The sequence below is a fragment of the Octopus sinensis genome, linkage group LG11, assembly GCF_006345805.1.
Source record: "Octopus sinensis linkage group LG11, ASM634580v1, whole genome shotgun sequence".
In the NCBI taxonomy this organism is placed as follows: Eukaryota; Metazoa; Mollusca; class Cephalopoda; order Octopoda; family Octopodidae; genus Octopus; species Octopus sinensis.
The window spans coordinates 42,162,849-42,186,100 of record NC_043007.1 but is presented as its reverse complement, the minus strand read 5'-3'; the positions used below and the strand labels follow the sequence as shown (position 1 = coordinate 42,186,100).

The 23,252-nt window shown below is 35.6% G+C and overlaps 1 protein-coding gene across 18 annotated transcripts in view; it reads right to left on the bottom strand.

Annotated features, from left to right (window-relative positions):
- LOC115217047 (phosphofurin acidic cluster sorting protein 2) overlaps nt 1-23,252 on the bottom strand; it is a 313,884-nt gene that overhangs the window by 239,967 nt on the left and 50,665 nt on the right. The gene's annotated exons all lie outside the window — the stretch shown is intronic.

Genomic DNA, 23,252 nt, shown 5'->3' with positions numbered 1-23,252 from the left:
ACACTTATTGTTCAGTCCCCATACACTGCATTAATATTCCTCACACCTTCCGTTGCATTATTGAACTCATGAAGCAAAATATACCAAATATGCTCCTTATAGCTTTGAAAAAGTAAGTGTTAAAATCAAACTGCATTCTTCAAAACTTGCACTAAGAATAAGGACAAGGTAAAATCACTATTTGCTTTTATAGGAAGTTGATGCAGGTAGTTTATCCAACTTTTAGTTCATGCAATTGAAAAACCCACATTATTAATGGGATGATCCAATATATATATATATATATATATATATAAAGAGAGAGAGAGTGGTGGTGGTGGTCGATTACTTTCAGTATTTGTCTATCAAATCCACTCACAAAGGTTTGGTCAGCCTGGGTCTACAGAAGACATTTGCCCAAACACAGTGCAATTGAACCTGCATCCATGTGACTGGAAAGCAAACTTCTTAACTAAACAGCCACACATGCAGCTACATTCATTCTATACAATCCATTCCAGTGCTGTACTACACAAGGAATTTGATGGGTGTTATACATGTATTTTCTTTTTTTCTTTTTTTACAATTGGATGTCCCTGTAACTGCCAATTGCAGAGATTGTATATCAACGGTATGTTTAAGCATCAAGATTGTAGCTCTGTTCCTTCATTTTAGGACTTTTCTAAACATTTCAGAGAGAATATGCATGCAAATGCACACACACAAATTATACAAGAAAAGGAAATTGATTTTTCTTTTGTAAATATTAGAAATCAAATATTAAATTTGAAATATTCTAGAACAATTTATCATTTCTCAATAGACAAATAATGCTAAGAACTTTTTTTTTTTTATTAGTCTAGCTGAGCAGAAGAAAGGGTTGTACCTAGAAACTTTTTTTTTTCCTGGTTTGTAGTTTAAATAGATCCTGATGAGGTTTAGAGCAGTAAATATTCACCTAGGATTTTAAAATTTCTATGGTTATCAGAAAGATAATTCCTGTAGAATGCAGGTTCAAAAAAAGAAGGGGGTTCACCAGAATATTAAATAAAATATCTAAGAGATAAAACAGAGATGAAATGAAGTAAAAGCAATAATTAGATTCAGGTGAGAAACATATATAATTAGCAGTGGCAAAATTGTTAAAGTGTTGGACAAAATGCTTTGCAGTATTTTTTCTGGCTCTTTTACATTCACAGCATCTTCAAATCGAAGTTAAGTCAACTTCACCTGTCATCCTTCTGGGGTCGACAAAATAAAAAAAAAAGTATTAGTATCAGTGAAGTTACCAGGATCAATGTAATGAACTACAAATCAAGAGATCTTGAGGTAGTTTAATAATGCCTTCAGTTTCAGTTTCCTTCTGGTAACTTAACACTTAACCATTCCTTTGGACAACATCAATAGTTTGGAGAGGGGCAATCTGCATAAGTAATGCCTGGTCTTCCATACAACTTTATGCAGACTGTCATCCTAGATACAATGCAAGTCTGGTTAGGATCACACTACTTCAGATGACAGCGAAAATACTAAAGAACTGAAGAAATCATTCTATAGCTGCACATACATGACAGTGAAGGAAATGGATGACAGGAAAGGAAGAATTCAAGAAAGAGTGTTAAAGAGCCACAGTGCAGTTCAAGCAAAATATGTGAAGCTTGTAAACATTTAACTCTCGGGGTGGGTAGCCAGTTTTGTCTATATAACTTTGCCAATGTTGAGTAGTTATGTGTAGTTTCTAATACGCAATACATCTATTTTCTACTAGATTTATTGGTCTTAATTTCTGTAGAAAGTGTGACAAATGGAGGATTATACAGTTTATGTTGATAACAACAAAAAGATTAGTAATTTAACTATTTGTTCTGTTAAGCTCTTTGCTCTTTGTTTTATAAGTAAACTTCTAGGAACTGTAATCCAAATTCTATAATACAGATTATAACTTATCCTTCTCAGTCACCATGTCTCAATGTTAATAATGCATCAGGCATGGATGTGCTATTAGGAAATTCACTTCAGAATCACAGAGTAAGAGGTTCAAGTCCTACTGTGTAGATGTCAGTTGGTATTGTAACTATAGCCAAGAGTCAACCATTCCTGGGTTTCTTGACATAACGTTGTGTGATCTTTATAAACAAAAGTCTCATTCAAATATTCTTTTTTTTTTTTCTAGCTTGTAACTATCTAACTATGTCTAGGTTGTTTTTTGTTTGATATACTGGAGATTTATTACCTTGGAAACAGGTTAGGATTAGCATCAGAAAAATCTTAGAATGTCTTAGAAAAATCTACCAAAACAAATTTTGCCAGACTCATTGCAAGTATGAAAAAGTGGACATTAAAACAATGATGATGATGGTTAGCTTTAGGTTCAGTAGTGTTAAGCAAATAAGAAACACGATTCATACAAAGGATTCAATTACTACAGTTGTATCAGAAAAAAAAATTATATAAATAACATTAGATTGCCATGAGGAAAAGAAATATTCAAATATTTTAAATGGAGGTCATTAACAAAGATATTTCTCCCTAATGATTATTAGATATTTTCTCCCTCCATAAGTGGCACATCAACATACTTCAGGCTCACATAGCTGAGGTAGTGCTGCTAACATTCAAGGCTGCATCAACATGTCTATTTGGTTGATTATAAAAGATTCACAAAACATTACAACCTCTAGTTCACAGAAAAACTACTTTTCTCCACATCTTACTGCTAATACTCTATGGCCACTGCACCTCTAAACTAACTCTCACATTGTGTCTTCCTTGCTCTTCTGCCTATCTACACCTTTCTCACCAAAATTAGTAACTCCTGTGATTTTTTTTTTTTTTTTGACAATAATGTAGATAATAAAAACCAACAAATTATTTGGTCCAAACTAGAATCAAATGCTAAAATTTCAACATCAGCATTGCTAGTTTTATGATCAACAACTCAAGTCCTAAAAGACCAACTGTCAGCTACAAAAATCTATTTTACTGTGAGAAAGGGAGAGAGAGGAGGGTGCACGTAGATTTCAATAGTTAAGCAGCAGAATGATTTGAAAATATTAGATTAGTCTACAGCTACCAGAATAATGTTTCATACTTAGTACAAACAGGAGTAAGAAGAAAATTAGTAAATACTATCACGGTGAATCTTTTTGGCCAAGCCCCCATCAACTGTTTCAAATTCCACTCTGAGAAAAAGGTGCTACTTTGCAGTAAATTTGTTTGAAGGTATGAGAGAATATCAAATATAATCCCACACTCAGCATGCACCTTGTCTGGAGGTAAGAAATGACAGCTGGGAAAGGCACTAACTCTTGCTGCTAGAGTAATCTTAGTTTAGAGGAGTTTCCAGGCTGACTTCAGATAGTTTTTGTTTTTATTCTATGCAGTCTGTGTAGCTTCCCATACTTTTCATAACTTGTTTCTGTAACTGTTCACTCATCTGCCATCCTTGTGACAGAAGAAAACTTCTAAGACAGCAAACTGGCAGAATTATTAGCATGCAGGGCAAAATGCTTAATGGCATTTCTTCTATCTTTGTGTTCTGAGTTCAAATTCCACCAAGGCTGACTTTGCCTTTCATCCTTTCAAGGTTGATAAAATAAGTACCAATTGAGCATTGGGGTCAATGTAACCAACTTAACCTCTCCCTGAACTTACTGACCTTGTGCCAAAATTATCATTGTTGTTGTTCTTTTTGTACTTCCTGTCTTTTATTCTAAGACTGAAGAAATAAAGTACCAGTCAAGAACTGGAGTCAATTTCATTGATTCTATCCCTCTCCACAAAATCTCAGGACTTATGTCCAAGTAGAAAATAACTTTTATAATTCAAATTCTCAGAGAGATAGAGGTGTGAGTGGAAGATAGGAGAGGTAGAGAAGCAGGGGAAAGGAAAGAGAATGGTAAAAAGAATGGAAAGAGTTAAGACCAAACAATGTTTCTACTTTAATTGCTCTGAGAATTTAAAAAAATTAAGTTGCCTCTTGAAAAGTTATGGTTTATTGAAGCAAAAAACAATTAGAATGAATAAACAAACCAATCAATAAGTAGATAAAAATATCAAACACTAAAAAAATTAAGTGTTTTCTTTTCATTAAAAAATTTTTTTGAATGTGTTATGAAGTCAATGCAGATGAGATGTCACTTCAAAGTCATTCAACTTAATATTTCCATTTAATACCAACCATCCTCAAAATCTCTCTAATTTGGTTGCTCCTCTCCTTTAGAGTCCATCTGTTTCTGGGTTAACCTAGTTTTAATTTCCCCACTCCTAGCTGATCTTTAAACAAACTGTTATATAACTTTCAAAACAAGTGTAGAAGGAAGTGTGTTTATCTATAGAACCTTTTCATCACATTGGTTAGCAGCACCTGAAAATAAGGTTCTGAACTGTAGGAGCTTTTACTTTTCAGTTTTTACACAAGGCCTAACTGAAAAGAAGACCCTATTTCTGTAATGAAAAGGGAAAGGTGGTGGTGTTTTGTCTCAGGTCAACCTGGATCAAAGGTATTCCAGCTGTATCATCCTCCACCCCAACACATCTAGTCAGACTATCCAGAACATAATCTAATATATCCATTCTTCCATTCTGTCAGAAAATTTGTGGTTTGTGAAAATACATAGTCTAGTGAATAGGGGGTTGGCCTCATGATTATTAGATAAGGGGTTTGATTTTCAGACTGGGTGGTATAGTATGTCATTTTATGGGGTTCCAGTAATGAGTACCAGTGGTACCTATGGAAAGAGGGGGAGATAATTTTGCAACAGACTGGTATCCCAATTTGGGGTGAGGTGTCTTGCACTATCAGTAATGAATACCTTGAAAATCCAGATAAGCTCTGGCCTCAACAACCAACAGGCTTAAGACAGACTAGAGAGGGTGTGACAAGTTGGAAATTTGGCTGCTATTTCTGGCAGGATGGGAAACCTTGTACAGACTTTCTCATTAGCCAAAAATAGATAGTAAATAGATGAGCAAATGACATGAATTAAACAAGGAAATAAAAACAAATGAGAAATATATGGCATGATGTAAGATGAAGAAAGGCATTTTATGCTGGACTTTCTGACAAGGAATATTATTTCTTCTTTAGTAAAAGCATTAACACTCAAACTCTTCTGTTTTTCTATAGCCTAACAACTTTATCATCAATTTATGGTGACAAATATCTCCTGCAATTACAACTATAAAATAGCAACCAAATCTCTCAAATTATACCCCTCAGAAAGGACATTAAATTATGTTAACAATCCTAAATGAAGAGACAAGGGGTGATATGACTGAAATATCTATAATCATAAATTTGCTCAACCAGGGGGATAAACAACACCTATGCTAGGTTTTATAATATTTGGTGATCTTAATAGTGACCACACACACACACACACACACACACACACTGTAAGGACTGCTCAACTGGGTTAAGCCTCAACAAGATACAAGTTAGATAAATGCATTCTAAATGACTTATAAACTTTGGGAGAACTTTTGAAAACTGATGCTTAGTTTTAGTTTGCAATCTGTGAATGAAATTACCATTGGTTACAGGTTTCCAATAAGCCAGTCACTGGTTCACTGCATTTCTGACTGTAAAAGAATGGACTGTAACTCAATGGAAAACAAATACCTTAAGGGACTTTATAATTCAGGTACTAGTTCTTCAGTTTCCTTGCCAATGATTATATCTTTTCCGGTACATGAGCAGATGTGTGTAGGTATTTACACACACACATAAACAGTGTATGTGTGTAACTTTACATGATCTCTAAACAAGGCACTGTATATTTCATGTTGCTCCAGTACACTCAGCTTACAAAATGAGTAATAGCCCACCCTTAGGCTGATGCAGACCATTCTCTCCTTTGAGCTGTGACTTACTCATGTTCTACTCAATCAAGGGTGGGAGGGTTGAGAGAGTATCTATATCAGCTCACAGCTACAGGAGTGCCTAAAACAATTAGTAAAAACCTAACATATGCTGCCAAGCCAAACTTGTTTGTGAATGATGGTTGTAATTTTAGCTTATAACACACACGGCAGAACTCCACAGTTTCAGTCAACGAAGTTTGGTCACAAAGTACTGCTCAATTCAGGGGTATGGTAGAAGACACTTGCACAATGTGCTACAGTGGGATCAAACTTGGAACCACTTAACACAGTCATACCTGTGTTGATGGAAAACTGAATAAAAAGTAAATCTCTTCTGGGAGAGACTATGCACATCATGGCTTGCAATTTTCAAAGTAAGCTGTTTGTAGGTTCTTAAGCAATCAATCACTAACACACTTAAGATATTTCCCTCTCAAATTCTTCTACTACAGTGGATGATTTTTTTTAATCATCTCCACTTACCTCAACTAGGAGCTCCATCAAGCTTATATTAGAATAGTTACTGATGTCGTTTTGCTCCCTGGTCAACCATAATCTAGCAGACCTATGACCAAAAATGTTTCAGCCATGACCACTTCATCAATTCTTTCCTCTCCCAAACAGTGAATACCTCTGCATGTTGTAAAAGGCGACTAAAACGTTGGCAACAGGAAAGGCATCCAATCATAAAACACTGCCTCAGGAAACACGTCCAGCTCCTGCCAGCATGGAAAAGTGACCATAAAACATTGATAATGATGATAATGACTATCTACATAATCAAACGTGTGCTTCCTTTATTTAGATACTAAGGTATGATACAAGCCAGAGTTGGGTGCTATTTCTAGCAGGCTGACATACTGCATGCAAGTTCCATTATTGGCTTGACATTAGAATCGTTTTAAGCAACAATAATAGCCATTATATAGAGGCACAATTAGCTGTACAAGTGAAAGGGTTAAATCTAATCTTGAACATGATTACTCTGCTTAAAAAGTCATCAACACAACTGACATTGCCATCATCATCTTTATCATCACCACAACAACAATTATTGCCACAGATACCATCATTGTCCCCATTACCTTCACTAAAACCAGCTACATTACCAGTTAATGCCACCACCACTACCACAATCATCATTACCACACATGCTACTACAAAACAAAAACAAAGAAATAAAGGGAAAATAATACACAATGTAGCTAGGAATAAAGTTGGTATTTTCTGAATAGCATGCTAAATTAACTGAGAAACAGAGAAATGGAATGGTAACAGTAGTATAATGAATAAGATGAAGCTCAACTGAGGATTTTTCTTAATGGCCTGGAGGAGAACTTCTGTGTATGGAGGGGAGAGAGCAAGAAGGTGTAGGAGTGAGATCTGTAAATGAAAAGAAAAGACCAATGAAAGCATTGAATAAGCTCTACATGTAGTTGCTTTCATTTTCTTTTTCTCTCTTTTGATTTGTTTGTTTCTCTTCTTCCAATAGATCATTTATTTATAAAACTCCACTTTTCTTTTCCCTTCTTACCCATATTAATTACATTTCCCATATACATTTCAGTTGTCTGTATACATTTGTCTATATGCATGCACACATATCTATCTATATGTATAATATGATGGATAATGACACACACGTACTTATATCTTTACACTTATACTGTATTGATGTGCATGTAAGTGCAGGAGTGTGAATATATATCTATGTATATGAACATGGATGTTTGAGTATGTCTAATGTGTATACATACACATGTGTGTGTGTGTGTGTGTGTCTAAAGATATTTCTTTTAGGAATGTGGGTCAAAACATTTAGAATATGACAGATGAATTTGCTTAGTAGTATATCAAAATATACTAAGCATCAGATAACTCTTTAAATTGGGGGTGAAAATAGAGGAAAGAAATGTAAATTTAAAATTTTGGTAAAAAAAATGTAAAACAAAAGTATGAAAAGAATTTTGTGCCCCTTTCCCCCCAACCTCAAGTCAAACATATTTTAAAAATATCCTCGTCATTACCCGTGTATAATGCATTCGCATGCGTGTGTGTGTGTGTGTGTGTAGCTAAAAATTATTGCTTAGCCCTTGTCAGACTTGATCAAGCAGAGCTATGAACAAAACATCAAATCCATGATCATAATATTTTTTTTAGTCTGTGACTATCTAAGAGTACATTTTAGTTATTTATACATGTATTTATTTATGTATTTGAGCAACTACTTTTCCATCCCTCACTTTTCCAAATGTCCTGAAGAAAGGATTATAACTCCAAAATATAGAAATATACGGTAAAACGAGTGATTTGAGCAGAGATTCTGAGCTCAGACTGTGCAAACTAGCCTAGGCAACTGTATAGAGGTTTCACTGATCTAACAGACATTTGAGCTGTGACCATCTTGTATTACTCCCAGGCATAGTGTATTTATGATTGCATTATCCAACATTTCTGCTTTTTTGAAGATGGTAAGGTTGATTTGAAGAGAGATTTGACTGTTGCTTCTAGCTGGTCAAGTGAATGCAGAGAGGTTTTTTTCATATGCACATGGAGTTAAAATGTTTTGGTCTCTGTTTGTAGCTATTTTACTTTAAACAGAATACTCAAAGTAAAGGCTCAAGCATCTCAATCTTTCCCTATTTCTACATGATGCCTTCCTCTAACCCTAAAAACCATAGGGCTCTTGCTTACCTGGAGAAGGCAACAAAACACAACTCTAGTAAATCAAACTGCTTGGGATACAATGACAGTGTCATAATAAGAAACTTCCATAAATATCTACAGTTGTTTTTACATAATTATTAGTCCTGTTTTGTGTGTTATTAAAATTGATTTGGTTGTCAGTGCTCCTCCTTTGCAACAAGACTTGTACCTCAAAAACCAATAATCATAGGTGTAGGTCTATAACACAGTATGTATGTGTGTACATGTGTGTACGCATGCACACGCACATAAGAGAGTGAACACATATGAATTTCAGAGAGTATAAGAGAATGCATATATCAATGAAAATGTGTGTGTGTGTGTGTGTGTGTGTGTGTGTGCACGCGCATGTGTGTAGTTACAGTTGGTCACCAGAACAGAGGAGAAAAACAAATGAAAGTATAAAAATCTAAATTCTGGAAGTCTTCACACATAGCTTGTGTTTCACAGCATGAAGTGGGATACATTTCCAACCGGAAAGGAAGACCAAGTCTATTGCAGACAAAATTTATAGGCAATCGGATACTTATTTTCAGCACTAAGCTAAACTGGGGCATGTAGAATAAAGTGACCAGTGGTAGATTTGATTATAAAAATCTACAAATTGCTTGTCCACTCAAACTGTATTATAAATGCCATATTGCTTCATACGCCATCACCAATGTTCTGTCAGTACGATAACTTTTTAGTGCATCTGTGTGTGTGTGTGTGTGTGCACCCACATATACATATGCATGACATCCATAACCACATATTGACATACACTCATACACAACCACATAATGCATCCATATACATATCCATGCACTTGCATACACATGCAGCTCATGTCCACACACACAAACATTTACTCACCCACATTTACATCCACACTCAGAGGCAGGTAGACACACATTTGACATGCAGACACACACATGTATCATTCATACACACATATCCCAGCAACACAAACACACATATACGCATGCAGATTCACATATGTGCTTCATGTGTAAGTAGGAGTGATGAGTGGAATCAAATTGGATTGAGGTCTATGGATATTTAAAGAGAAAGGAAGGAACTGACCACCAGATTTAATGTAATGTAGACAACACACACGCATGCACACTCATTCACAAAGAACAATAGAAGCTGTTCAAACTGCAACAAGAAAGAATAGAACAGCAAGAGAATCTATATCTATCCATTACTATTTCCAGCTGTGATGTCTTAGCCACACTGCCCTTGACAACAGTTGTAGAGGTTAATATATCCAGGATATCAGTTACTTGATAAACAGCTTTTGTCACCCATCCAAACATTGTTGTTGTAGTTGCTGTTTAGCTCTATGACAGCCTAGAGAGAACAGACCTAGTATTAGAGGTTTCCCAACTTTGATAATGCTATCTCTTTTCTTTTCAAGCATTATACATCTTGGAGATAACTTCATCATTTCTGTAGGTGGCAAGGTGCAATTTGAGAGAGATTATGGCAACTATTTCAAACAGAGCAAACAACCAAGCAGACACAGAGGCACAGCTGAAGGTGTGTGGTAAGTTTGCTTCCTGACCATATGGTCCTAGGCTCAGTCCTACTGTATGGCATGTTGAGCGAGTAGCTTCGACTATAGCCTCAGGCTTACCAAAGCCTTGTGAGTAGATTTGGTAGATGAAAACTGGAAGAATGTGTGTGTGTGTGCTTGTGAACTAGTTTCCTTGTCTTGACATTGACTTTGTGATAGTTGCAAACATGTCTGGTCATAGGAAAATATCACCTTATTTGGAGACAGGTGAGGGTTGGCAACTGTAGAAAATGTGCTTTATTCTGTTTGACCCATGTGAGCATGGAAGGAAAAGTGACAAAGCAACAATGAGACATTCGTTTGTTGGCTTACAATCATCTTGTTTTGTGCCTTATTTGAGCAGATCTATAACCAAAAGTTTTCAAGGTCAGACCTTTTTCTTTCTTTTCTTTTTTTTTTTTTGTTTTTGCCATCTTAGAATAATAGAGAACTACATTATCCTTTTGTGATTGAGAAAGATTTGGCTGCTGCTTCTGGCAGATCTCATGACCATGTTAGGTTGTTTTTCATTGGCTTGTCAATACATTTTAACAGATGGACGAAAGCAAAACAATAAAATACAAATACTATTTTTAAATGTATTATTTGGCTTGAAAGAAGAAAGGAGGAAAAGGAGGAAAAAATTAAGATGCAGCTCACTAAACAACAATATTTCTATATTTAGAGACAAGGAAAAAGTGCTTAGAGCCTCTTTAGGAAAAGAAAATGAGGAAAAAAAGACAGTTGAAATGTTTTGTGCCATGTGTGTGTGTGAAAGTGTGAGAATATGTATGTGTGAATGTGGGTATGCATGAATGTGTGCCAGCATGAATGTGTGTATGTGTACATGTATGACTGAATGTTTGTGTATGTGTGCATGCATCACTGTGTCTGTGAATGTGTATGAGTATGTGTATGAGTATGTGTATGAGTATGTGTATGAGTATGAGTATGAGTATGTGTATGAGTATGTGTATGAGTATGTGTATGAGTATGTGTATGAGTATGTGTATGTGTATGAGTATGTGTATGAGTATGTGTATGAGTATGTGTATGAGTATGTGTATGAGTATGTGTATGAGTATGTGCATGAGTATGTGCATGAGTATGTGCATGAGTATGTGTATGAGTATGTGTATGAGTATGTGCATGCATGCAAATGTACTTGTGTTTGTGTGCATGCATGCAAGTGTGTGTATAGTGAAAAACAGAAACAAGAGTTATATATTCACCTAGTTGTCATTTTCTCCCCATTCCCTTGACATCACTTAGGGATGTTGTTTAGCCCCAATCCAGCCCTGAAAGATGTCCCAACCAGGATTCCAATGTTTTGTTTTGTTTTTTTCCCCCTGACATTGTGCATCTAAGCAGATTACATTATTCACTATATCCTAGATGTGACTTTTGAAGATGGCAGTGTGATTTGAAGAAGATTTGACAGTTATTATTAGCAAGGCAATCAATTTTATAGAGGATCAAATCTGCTACAAGTCTTAGTATTTGTGCATTTTTTAACATAGAATGCTCAAATTATCTAAGACCTCACTTCAAGTGCTTCAGGCTGGTGTTAAAGGAAAGACCTTTTGGCAATGCTGCTTATAACAAACAGACTACCTACCGTTCTATGTAACAAAAAGGGGTTGTCTCATCAATTCAATGTGATTAATTACAGATATATGACCCATCTTAATGAACTAAACCCCTGTACCAAGTTCAAACATTTACTATTGGTTCCAATAGAGTAGCTGCTTCAATGTGAAACTATATTCCGAATGAAATGCAAATTGGTCTGGTAGACATAGTCTTCATGGCCCCATTCCTCTCATGAAACTCAAATCTCTAGTTTACTCAAGTTGCAGACATTTTGTTGTTTCAACTCAATTGTAACACTGAACATAAATAAAGAAAACCACAACAACAGTGAAAATATTTACCATTTCATCAGAATATTTAATGACAATTTAATCATATCTACTGTTATGTTTTTGAGTTCAAATTTCAACCAGACTATCTTCAAAACCCCTCTGGTTGATAAAAATCAGAACCAGACATTACACTAGGGTTGATTCAATTGATTACACTAATTCCTTGAAAACTGACATTGCCCTTATGTAACATATCAGCATTAATTTCAAAGTACCTATACAGACAAGCCAATATACAGGCTTCTAGACTTGGGACAAAATCCATTAACATAGCCATAAAAACTTCTCTTCAAATCTAATATAAACTAATTGAATTAGGACAATACAAAACCCTATTCTGTCAAGATATAGAAAAACAGATTTCTACTGATAAAAAGTGAAAGAAAATCTAACAGAAGTAAGGATAATATTTGACCTTTCATTGCCAACTATCTAAAACTATAAATAACAAGTTATTAATATGCTTCAGCTCATGCACCTTAAGTTCAAATCCAGTGTTTAATATGAATGTTTCAGCTCATGCACCTTAAGTTCAAGCCTAGTGTTGGCAGCCACTTGTGGGTTGTTAAAAGAATTAAGAAGTCCTGAGTTAGCAAATAGCACCCTTCCCAGTGGGGAAAAATTATTTATCTCTTAGTCACTCTGTGATACCAGAATACTCTCAAAACTCAAACTAAGAAAAAAGCCTCCATACAAATGCTAGTAACAACAGTTAAACCTCCCTTGAATCACACAAAACCATCTTAAAACAGGAAGGACATATTGGACATAGCTAATAAGATAGGATAGCCATATCTGGCCAGCTCAATCAAGAATGACCTGTGACTAACCAACAACAACATTTCATCCATCTCCAAAGCTTATAACTAGACTTTACAAAATTTCTATTCCTCTTCCTTATTGGGAGACATTTACTGTTTGCTATATTAAATTGCCAGTCACTCTGCCACTCCACAAATGATCAGTTATTAACTTTGACATTTCAGATGGAATCCAGTTGTTCAGACTAAAAATAAATACAATTGCTAGCTGACCATTACAACAATCGAGCCTCCTCCAAGTCTGACAGCTGCTACTTTGCACACTGTATAAATACATTAAAACTGCACGATTATGTATACAGGTGTGCAGATGAGAATGTGTAAGTATGTGCACATGTATATGCACGTGAAAATATGCACATCAATATATGTGTGGACAGATGTTTATGTACATGGCATGCTTCAATGCATAAATATGTAAATGAACATACACATGTCAGTGTATCTGTAAGTACATGTGTATGCACGTGCATATTTATGACTGCATGAATGTATATGATTACTTACATGTGCATCTGTGTGCTTGCATGTATTGCATGCATATATGCATAAGGATATAAATATACATCCAGAAATACAAGTGTATACATGAACGTCCATTTTGTGTGTGTGTGCGTGTGTGCACACGCACGCACATACATGCAGGTGCACATGTAGATGTTTGTCTATATTCATTTAATGTATTTATGCACGTGTAGATGTTTGTCCATTTAATGTGTAGGCATGCATATATAAGCACGTGTACCTGTTAACACATGCACAATTGAGTGGACCATAACAATAGAGAAGGCTAGTTGTTTAAGTTTTAGCTAGCCATGAGCAGACCTAAGATTAAAATGTTCCAACCATGACCATCTCATCTTGAGTATTGTGTATCTAGAACTATATTATTTAAGGTGTCCCTCTCTTTACAAGATCAGATGTAATTTAAAGAGGATTTGGTTACTACTTTAGGTGATACAATTTGTAAAGGAGAGATAGAACTATTAAAAGTACAAAGATTAGGGTTGAGTAATAGTGAAAGTTTTGGGAAAAAATACCCCTGGTGATAAATATAGTGTCTTAAGAATCAATGAAAAGACCCTCACATAGTCATTTCACCCTCCAGAAATAACAACCAAAGTTCTCTTCCTCCACACTCTACAATTTGAAAAGGTAAAAGGGAAGGACACATTGGGTAATGTAGAACTAGATACCCATAAAAACATTGGGCTGATCATCGTTAAAATGTCTTTGGTCAAAGATCTTTTTAAGTCCTTGTAGCTTAAGGATAAACAAAAATAATGTTTCTAGTGAGTCCCTTAGTCATTCGACACACTAGCAATAGCAGTTAAATATTTCTTATATCATACTCTAGTCTTAAAAGGGGAAGGGCATGATAATACAGCCTAAAATACACTAAGTTTGTAAAGAGAATGGATGACAATAAAACAAGGATGTATATGCATACACATATGCTTCTATATCTATATAAATACATGATATATACACACACACAAACAGATTTATCCACATTTTAGATCTATAGCATTTGGAATGGAATGAGTTGTGTGTGTTCAGCTGAATATGCAATGTCAAGTTAAAGGAAGTTGAGGAAATGCAAGCAAGAAACTTGAGAAAAGAATGCATGCAGAAAGAGGATTATATATTGTGATGGACATGTAATGAATATTGGATGAAAGAAAGATCTGCCATGTAGCTGATGGTGAAGATGCTTTCTGGGATAGAAGAAGAAATAAGGAGGAGGGCGAGGTAGAAAGGAGGAAGAAGGAAAAAAGAAGAAAGAGGAAGAAGGAAAAAGAGGAAGAAAGAGGAAGAAGGAAAAAAAGAGGAAGAAGGAAGAAAGAGGAAGAAGGAAGAAAGAAGAAAGAAGGAAGAGGAAAGGAATGAACAGGAAAGAAGGAAGGGAGGAAGGAAGGAAGGGATGGAGAAAGAAAGGGAAGAAGGAAGGAGGGAGGGAGGAAGGGAGGGAGGAGGGAGGAAGGGAGGGAGGGAGGGAGGAAGGAAGGAGGAAGGGAGGAAGGAAGGAAGGAAGGAGGAAGGAAGGAAGGAAGGAAGGAAGGAAGGAAGGAAAGAAGGAAGGGTGGAAGGAAGGGAGGGTGGAAGGAAGGGAGGAAGGAAGGAAGGGAGGAAGGAAGGAAGGGTGGAAGGAAGAGAGGAAGGAAGGGAGGAAGGAAGGGTGGAAGGAAGGGAGGAAGGAAGGGAGGAAGGAAGGGAGGAAGGGAGGAAGGAAGGGTGGAAGGAAGGAAGGGAGGAAGGGAGGAAAGAAAGAAGTGGAGGGAGGAAGGAAGGAAGGAAAAGGAGGAAGGAAGGAAAAGGAGGACGGAAGGAGAAGGAGGACGGAAGGAGAAGGAGGATGGAAGGAGAAGGAAAAGGAAGAGAAGGAAGGAAGGAAGGAAGGGAGAAGAGGAGGAAGGAGGAGAGAAGAAAAGGAAAGAAGAAAAGGAGAGAAGAAAAGGAAAGAAGAAAAGGAGAGAAGAAAAGGAAAGAAGAAAAGGAGAGAAGAAAAGGAAAGAAAAGGAGAGAAGAAAAGGTAAGAAGAAAAGGTAAGAAGAAATAAGAAAAATGTTGGCCTCCAGAAAGATGGATGTTGATCTATGTTGTGTTCTTGTGATATATGTTGCACTGTTGTATGTTGAAAGTATATATTGTTGATGTATGTTGATAGATTCGTTTTTCAATTAATGTGTTGCTATGTATTGTGCTACTCATTATTCTCAGCATCATAACCATTAATTATCATCATTTTACAACCATTATCTAGCTTCTGACTCCACACTGGAATAAGTTGACTGGGGCTTACTGCATCTCACTATTTGTCAGGCAATAAATAAATTTAAAAAATACTCGTGTAAGTGTAGCTGGGTGGTAAGATGTTTGCTTCCCAACCACATGATTCTGGGTTCAGTCCCACTGTGTTGAGCAAATGTCTTCTACTATAGCCCAAGGTCGACCAAAGCCTTGAGAATAGATTTGGTTAACAGAAACTCAAAGCCCATTATATATGTGTGTGTGATGTGTCTGTTCCTTACCACTACTTCACAACCAGTGCTGGTTTATTTACATCCTCATAACTTAGCAGTTTGGCAAAAAGGGACTGACAGAATAAGTACCAGATTTAAAAAGAAAACGCAAATACTGGGGTTGATTTGTTTGCCTGAACCCTTCAAGTTGGTGCCTCAGCATGGCTGCAGTCCAATGACTAAAACATGTGAAAGATAAAATATGTCGTGTATATTGTATTTTTGATGAAACTTTCATAGATGAATGCCTTTCCTATCATCAAAAAGTTTGGATTAGAGAAAGACACACACACAAATTAAGGGCTGGATTATTCTTCACTTTTATTACAAACATACAAGTAAAGGTTTCACCATTTTGGGGTCTTCAGGTAATGGACGAAATCTACCATTTCATGTTAAACGCTACGTGGGGTGAAAATGCTTAGCAGCATTTCATCCGTCTTTACGTTCAGAGTTCAAATTCTGCCAAGATTGACTTTGCCTTTCATCCTTCAGGAGTCAATAAAATAAGTACCAATAGAGTACAGAGGGGTGATGTGATCAACTAGCCCCTTTCCCCAAAATGCCAGACCTTGTGCCTCTTGCAGAAGGGATTGTTATTTGAACTGACAACTGAACATTCACAATTATCAGTTAGTGTATGTAAAATTATATCTGAACTATGATTAAATGCAACCTAGTTATAACCATCCTAGTACTATATTATTCAATGTGTACTTCATTTAATTCTTAAAGACAGCCAGGAGCAATTTGAGTGAGATTTGGCTGCTACTTCCAGCAATCACACAGAGCCTCTTTCACTGGCTCATTGCCATCATTTTCTACTGTCGTTATCATCACTACCAACACAATTCCCTTAACCAAAATTACCATTACTGTCACCATCACTTCAGTACTGAACCACTACTTCCCCACAGCTGTCCTCACCAGATTTGTCAATAGATCCTGATTCAGATTCTAATTACAGGCTACACGTAACGGCTGATCATATATGTGTTACAGATCATTTCAATTTTAAATTAGGAATCATAGCAAGCAAACAGTTTCCTTAGTCATGACATTTCCAACATATAAATGTGTGTGTGTGTGTGTGTGTATGTTATAGACAAATACACACACAAATATGGTGGATGTAAGGATATATGTTCATGTGTTTTACTATTATATGTTGATATATCTCGTGCTGTTATGTGTTGTACTGCTATATTTTGGTTGATATATCTTATCCTCTGTTGATATAGGCAACACCGTAATATATGTTATTCTGTTATACATTGGTATATGCTAAGCAGTTAATTATATGCTGATTTATGCTATGCTTTTTATATTGTATATTGATATATGCTGTTCATTCTGACATTTGTTTTACATCTATTCTCCCATGTTAGTATGGGTTAGATATGTCATTGAAGTGTTTTATAGCTGAATGTTCTGATGCTAACTCATACTTGTTTTTCAATTAAAGTATCTCTTATTCTATATAGATTCAATAGTACAAAGCAAGCAGACAAGTTATTAAACAAAAGTGCCAACAGCAACAGCACTTGAACTTTGTAGCTTCTGAATAAGTAAGCACATGTAAACAAACAGATATAGACGTGTACACACACACACTATATATATATATATATATATATAAATAAATAATCCCCACCAAAAAAACAAAGAAAAACACACAACAAAAAAATAACATGAGGGTATGGTACATGCAAAATATTAAAAAACACTAAGGGAAGGAAAGAAAGGGTGTTTTTACATTTCAAGCAAAGCACTTCTTCAGAAACAGGAGACAGAGGAAAGTCCAAGAGAAAAGGAAGGCGGAGGAAAAAAGTGAAAAAAAAAAAAAAAAATCGCCAACAATCCACATATTGGTGTGTGTGTGTGTATACACGCACACATACACACTGGCAGTGCCCCAGTATGTCCACAGCCTCAAGGCTGAAACATAAAAGACTATATACACACACAATATCTATCTATCTATATACATACACACACACACACACACTTTCACTCTTATTTGTTTCTGTCATTTGACTGCAGCCATGCTGGAGCACTGCCTTTAGTCGAACAAATTGCCCCCCACAACATTCTTTGTAAGCCTAGTACTTTATCGTTCTCTTTTGCTAAATAGCTAAGTTACAGGTACATAAATACACCAGCATTGGTTGTCAGGTGATAGTGGGGGGGGGGGACAAACACAGACACACATACATACATACATATATATATATATATACATACACATGACGGGCTTCTTTCACTTTCTGTCACTCAAATTCACTCACAAGGCTTTGGTCGTTCCAAGGCTATAAAAGACACTTGCCCAAGGAGCCATGCAGTAGGACTGAACATGGAACCATATGGCTGGTAGGTAACCTACTTACCACACAGCCACTCCTGCACTCTTTATATATATATATATATACACATATATATATATATACATACACATATATATATACATACACACATACATGTGTACACACACATATATACACACACACACATTCACGCAATATATATATATATATATATACTCACACATACATAATGAGAGAGAGAGAGAGATGAGAGACTTATGTTTAGTTTCTGTCTTCTGCTTACAAAATCTACTCAAGTTTTTGATTACTTTAAGGTTATAGTAGAAGACACTTGCCCAAGGTGCCACACAGTGGGACTGAACTCAAAACCACATGGTTGGAAAGTGAACAGCCGACAAATATACAGTATACTGTTATGTTGAAACATGTTATAAGTTGATATATGCCAGAAGTAGTGAAACTCACAAGCTATTGCAGTTCTTTGACATTTAATGTGCAGCTTGTAGAAGAATGTTGGCTGAGTTTTTTCCATCAAAGTTAATATTAAAGGTAAACAACAAAAACTTCAAGCTTTATACTTATTTATGGGGCATGAACCAAGAGACTGCACAAAATTGAAATATAAATTCAATGTTGATAGTAAAACTATATGAATTGAAATCGTAATTTTAATACAATATCTGAGCGAAGCTTTATTCTTCGCACTGACAGAAGAAATTCTCTTTAATCCCTCTGGCCTCCAAATTCAGAGAGTAGGTGGGGGCCCAGTGGGATTAAAGAGAATTTCACCCTGAAAAGGGTTACAGGGTAAGGTCATTGGTAATAAGAGCAGGGGGCAATGTTACAGGTTTGAATCCATGGGTTAGTGTCACAAGTAGCTTAATAAGTCTAGACTTGGCCCCACCCATATATCATATCTTTTAAATGTTGTGATCTACAGCAAATCAAAATTTCAGACTTAAAATTTAGTCAAGCATTAAGAAAGTAGAATGAATGTTCAAATACAAAAGACAGACAGAACTAAATAGAGATGCTGTTGCAGGCAGAAAACAGAAACATTTTGGTTAATTTACTAAACTTCAAACTCTTTCATTAAGCATTAGGAGACAGATACAAAAAATAAATAAATAAATAAACAGACTGGTTCTCCCATGTATTGAATGATACAGAAAGCATATCTTATAAAGTGAAACAAATTCAACAGCTTGAAATGCTAAAATGTTACTCACAAAAAAAGTATATATACAAAGACATGTAGCATATATATATATATATATATATATATATTATATATATATATATTATATATATATATATATATATATATAAATAAATAAATAAATATATTTAATTCTGTAGGCTTTGTTATGCTAAAACTGCTAAAGGGGTCTCAATTGTAAATGTATATTTTATCACTAATTATAATACAGCATATGTAACAATCTCATTTTTCCCCAAAAGGATTCTTTTTTTTTTTTCACTTTTACTTAAGCATATCATTCATGCACAACCCGAGCTTGATGACCCAATAAGAATACCTCTTACTTGTCACCTGACCTGCCAGAAATAGCCAAATCTACCTCAAATTACACCCTATTGTTTAAAACAAAATGGCATATTGGATATTGTGTTCTTGATTCTTTGCACACAGGAAATAGATAGGATTGTCACAGCTGGAATGCTTTTGATCATGAGTGTTTGATCAGGGTTGACTTCCTTTAAATGACAACAGCCTATATCTGCTAACTCATAGCAGCCAAAGCTTCTTCAACATGTAGTTACCTAAACAATTGCAAAAAACAATGTACATTTTTACGGAGATGTACTTGCATAGCGAGTGACTTGATCTGAGATTGTGTGCTGGAATGAAAACAATTGCAGCGTGGAAGGTGTTTATAAGCCATTTAAGAAACACACAAAACCGTTAGATTCACTTCAACATTTAAATTTAATTTGTCAAAATATTTTCATCGCTTTGAGACTGTGACCTGTCCACTGACAAAACTTCAAGATGCAGTACGAAGTTTTGTTAGTGAACAGGTCGCAGTCTCAAAGCGACAAAAATATTTTGACAAATTAAATTTAAATGCTGAAGTGAATCTAACGGTTTTGTGTGTTTCTTAAATGTTTTATAAACACCTTCCATACTGCAAATGTACATTTTGTTCATATTCACTTCCCAAACATCTTTACAAAGACTTTTTTTTTTGTGGCTGTAATATTAAGCAAACAAATTTAGTCAACCCTGATAACTGCTGTATATAGCCAGCTCTGACACACGTTGCATTGTTACATGTTGATAAGTGATCATTGCTGTTCAGATCCTAGTCTAAACAGAACTGTGATCATCTGTAACCATCAGGCAATGTATCTAGGACTATGTTATTCAGAGTCTCCTTCCTTTATTCAAAATGGTAGTATGTGATTTCAGAGAGATTTTGATGACATTTCTTGTAGATCAAGCAACCTCATAGATGTACCCTTGTTGGCTTATGCTGTTATATAATAAACACTTAAAAAAACATTTTCCATGCTAAAGTAGAGATTAGTTTTGCAGATCCTACGACAGTGTTTTCAATGGTATTTATCACACCTTCTTTCTGAAGCAGTTTTAAGTTGGATACTCCTTCTGTTACCACCCATTTTAGCCACTGCTTACGACATGTGAAGATACAGAGTGTTTATTTTAAAACCAAGATACACATTAATTGAAGATATTTTTTTGCACTGAGATATGAAGATATATATTTATATATGTTGAACTACAATTTCTTCTAATCTGAGACAACATAGGAAAAAACAGATATCAGGAAATCTATGATAGTCTATAATTGCAGTTGTCTGTCTTGAAAAAGCTATAGATGCTGAGTGTTCTGGTGATATTTTCTCCATCCAGTTAATCAGTTGGTGTAATACTCAGGCTAACAACCATCTCATAACTGTAACATTGACTCGTGTTCTCCTAGGTTAACAGACAGATATCTCCTACCTGCATGTATGTCATATTTACAAAACTCCTTTATACAACAGTACTGCACTTTTGGTATGTCAAATTCTAAGTGTAAACTTGCTAAACCAGATGTATTTGGGGAACTGTAAGGGTGCTGAGATACAAACGCAAGCATACTATAGATCATCATGACTCATTTTTAGTTATATATGTACAAGTTTGTCAGAGGCAGTGAACACATGATAAGGAACTTACACTGACATACATACATTTTGTCATATTTGCAGTGTAATAGACATACATTTAGATGTTGGGGGACATTATAGGAAGGAAACTATCTTGTGTAATGTTTCTTCTGAGTTTTGGAAATCATTAAAGACACAAAAGAAATATACTTGTAGTTATTACCTATATGATAGATATAACAATGAGACATGGTGTCAGAAGTGACTTCAAGTTAATCTAGTGAAAACAGTTTTACCACATCCAGAATAAGTTTGGTTAGAACAAGTTATGAAATGGCACTAACTAGCTATGATGTCAACAAACAGAGCTATTTTGGTTGACAATAACCCAGTCAGTCTCCATACACAGGAACAATTTGTCAATGACACAGCTAATGCTGAGTAGTACATTCAACCACTATGTTCATTTTCCCTATTCATTGGGGTTTGGCAAAGTCAAATAGCTCCAAAGATTTGAACGCTTTCATTTAGTCTGTAATCTGCTTACAACCACACAAGCGAACTTCATAAACATGCTAATGTACTGTATGGGTGACAAAGGGAATAATGTTCCAAGAAGTCTGGATCTATTTAAAATTAAACAACAGAAGAATGTGATATATAAAAGGGCATACTTTAGTAAGAGGAAACAAAGAACTGATGATCAGACACTGTAATGATGGACCATTGTATGATGAACTAATCAAGGATAGGTTGGTGGGTAAGTTTGGAAATGTGCATCTATCAAAGAGAATACAGCTCAATAAAGACTTCATGCTAGAAAAAAAGAAGTAGTTGGGATGGCTGGATGGACAGATAGAAGCAGGGAAAGAGAGCAACAATGTAACTTGGATAGAGAAAATATTTAGGGATATGCTCAGTGAGCATAGTTGCTGGTCAAGGGGGAATTAAAATAGAGTGGGACAAAGTGACAGTCAGAGTTGCTAAATGTGGGTAAAGTGTAATGAGATGTTTTGCCCTGAAGCTGCCGTATTTTAATCAAAATGAAATTAAATTTTGAGCAAGTGTCTTCTACTATAGGTCAGGGTTTGAGAGTAGATTTGGTAGACAGAAACTGAAATAAGCCCACCATATGTATACAAGGCTTTTGTCAGCCATGGGCTATAGAAGACACTTGCTCAAAGTGCCTATCCACACTTATGTGTGTGTGTGTGTGTGTGTGTGTGTGTGTGTGTGTGTGTGTGCATGTGTGTGTGCGCCTGTGTGTATGCGTGCGTGTGTGCGTGCGCATGTGTGTGTCTGTCTGTGTCTGTGTGTTATCTGTTTCTTGGAAAAAGAAATAAGAGTTAGTTTCAGGAAGGTCAAGCATAGAAAAGAAACAGACTAAAATATTAAAAAAAATGAAATACACGCACTCATGATTCAATGAGTACAGCAGCAGTTGTCCCTCCATTGCAAACTGTTTACCAGACGTTTGTGGATGGAGCATCCTACTAAATGTGTTGAGTGCCTTTTTCTTTCGTTTATCCACTCATATTATATTATATGGATGATAATATTTTCAACTGAGACACTACATCTGTATCTGATTGTTCAAGTGCTTCAATTCTGCTTATGTACATATATTTACTCAATTGCTGACATTTATCAATGGTTTCACCTATTGCTATGATGCACCATTTTCTATCATTAATAGAACTGCCGGCATTTGACATGTTTATGCTAGTACATAGATAATACATAAATATACATAAACAAATGCATTTGCAGATAAAGGTGTGTGTGTGTGCATTCTCAGAGAGAAATAAAATCAAACAGTAATATTTTTTTTATGTCTCCATTGAGATCTCATTAAGCATTGAGGTGGACACAGATAAAATAAAAGCGAAAGTCCTAAGGGAAAAACTGTAGGTAGAAACATTTTGCTCTATGCT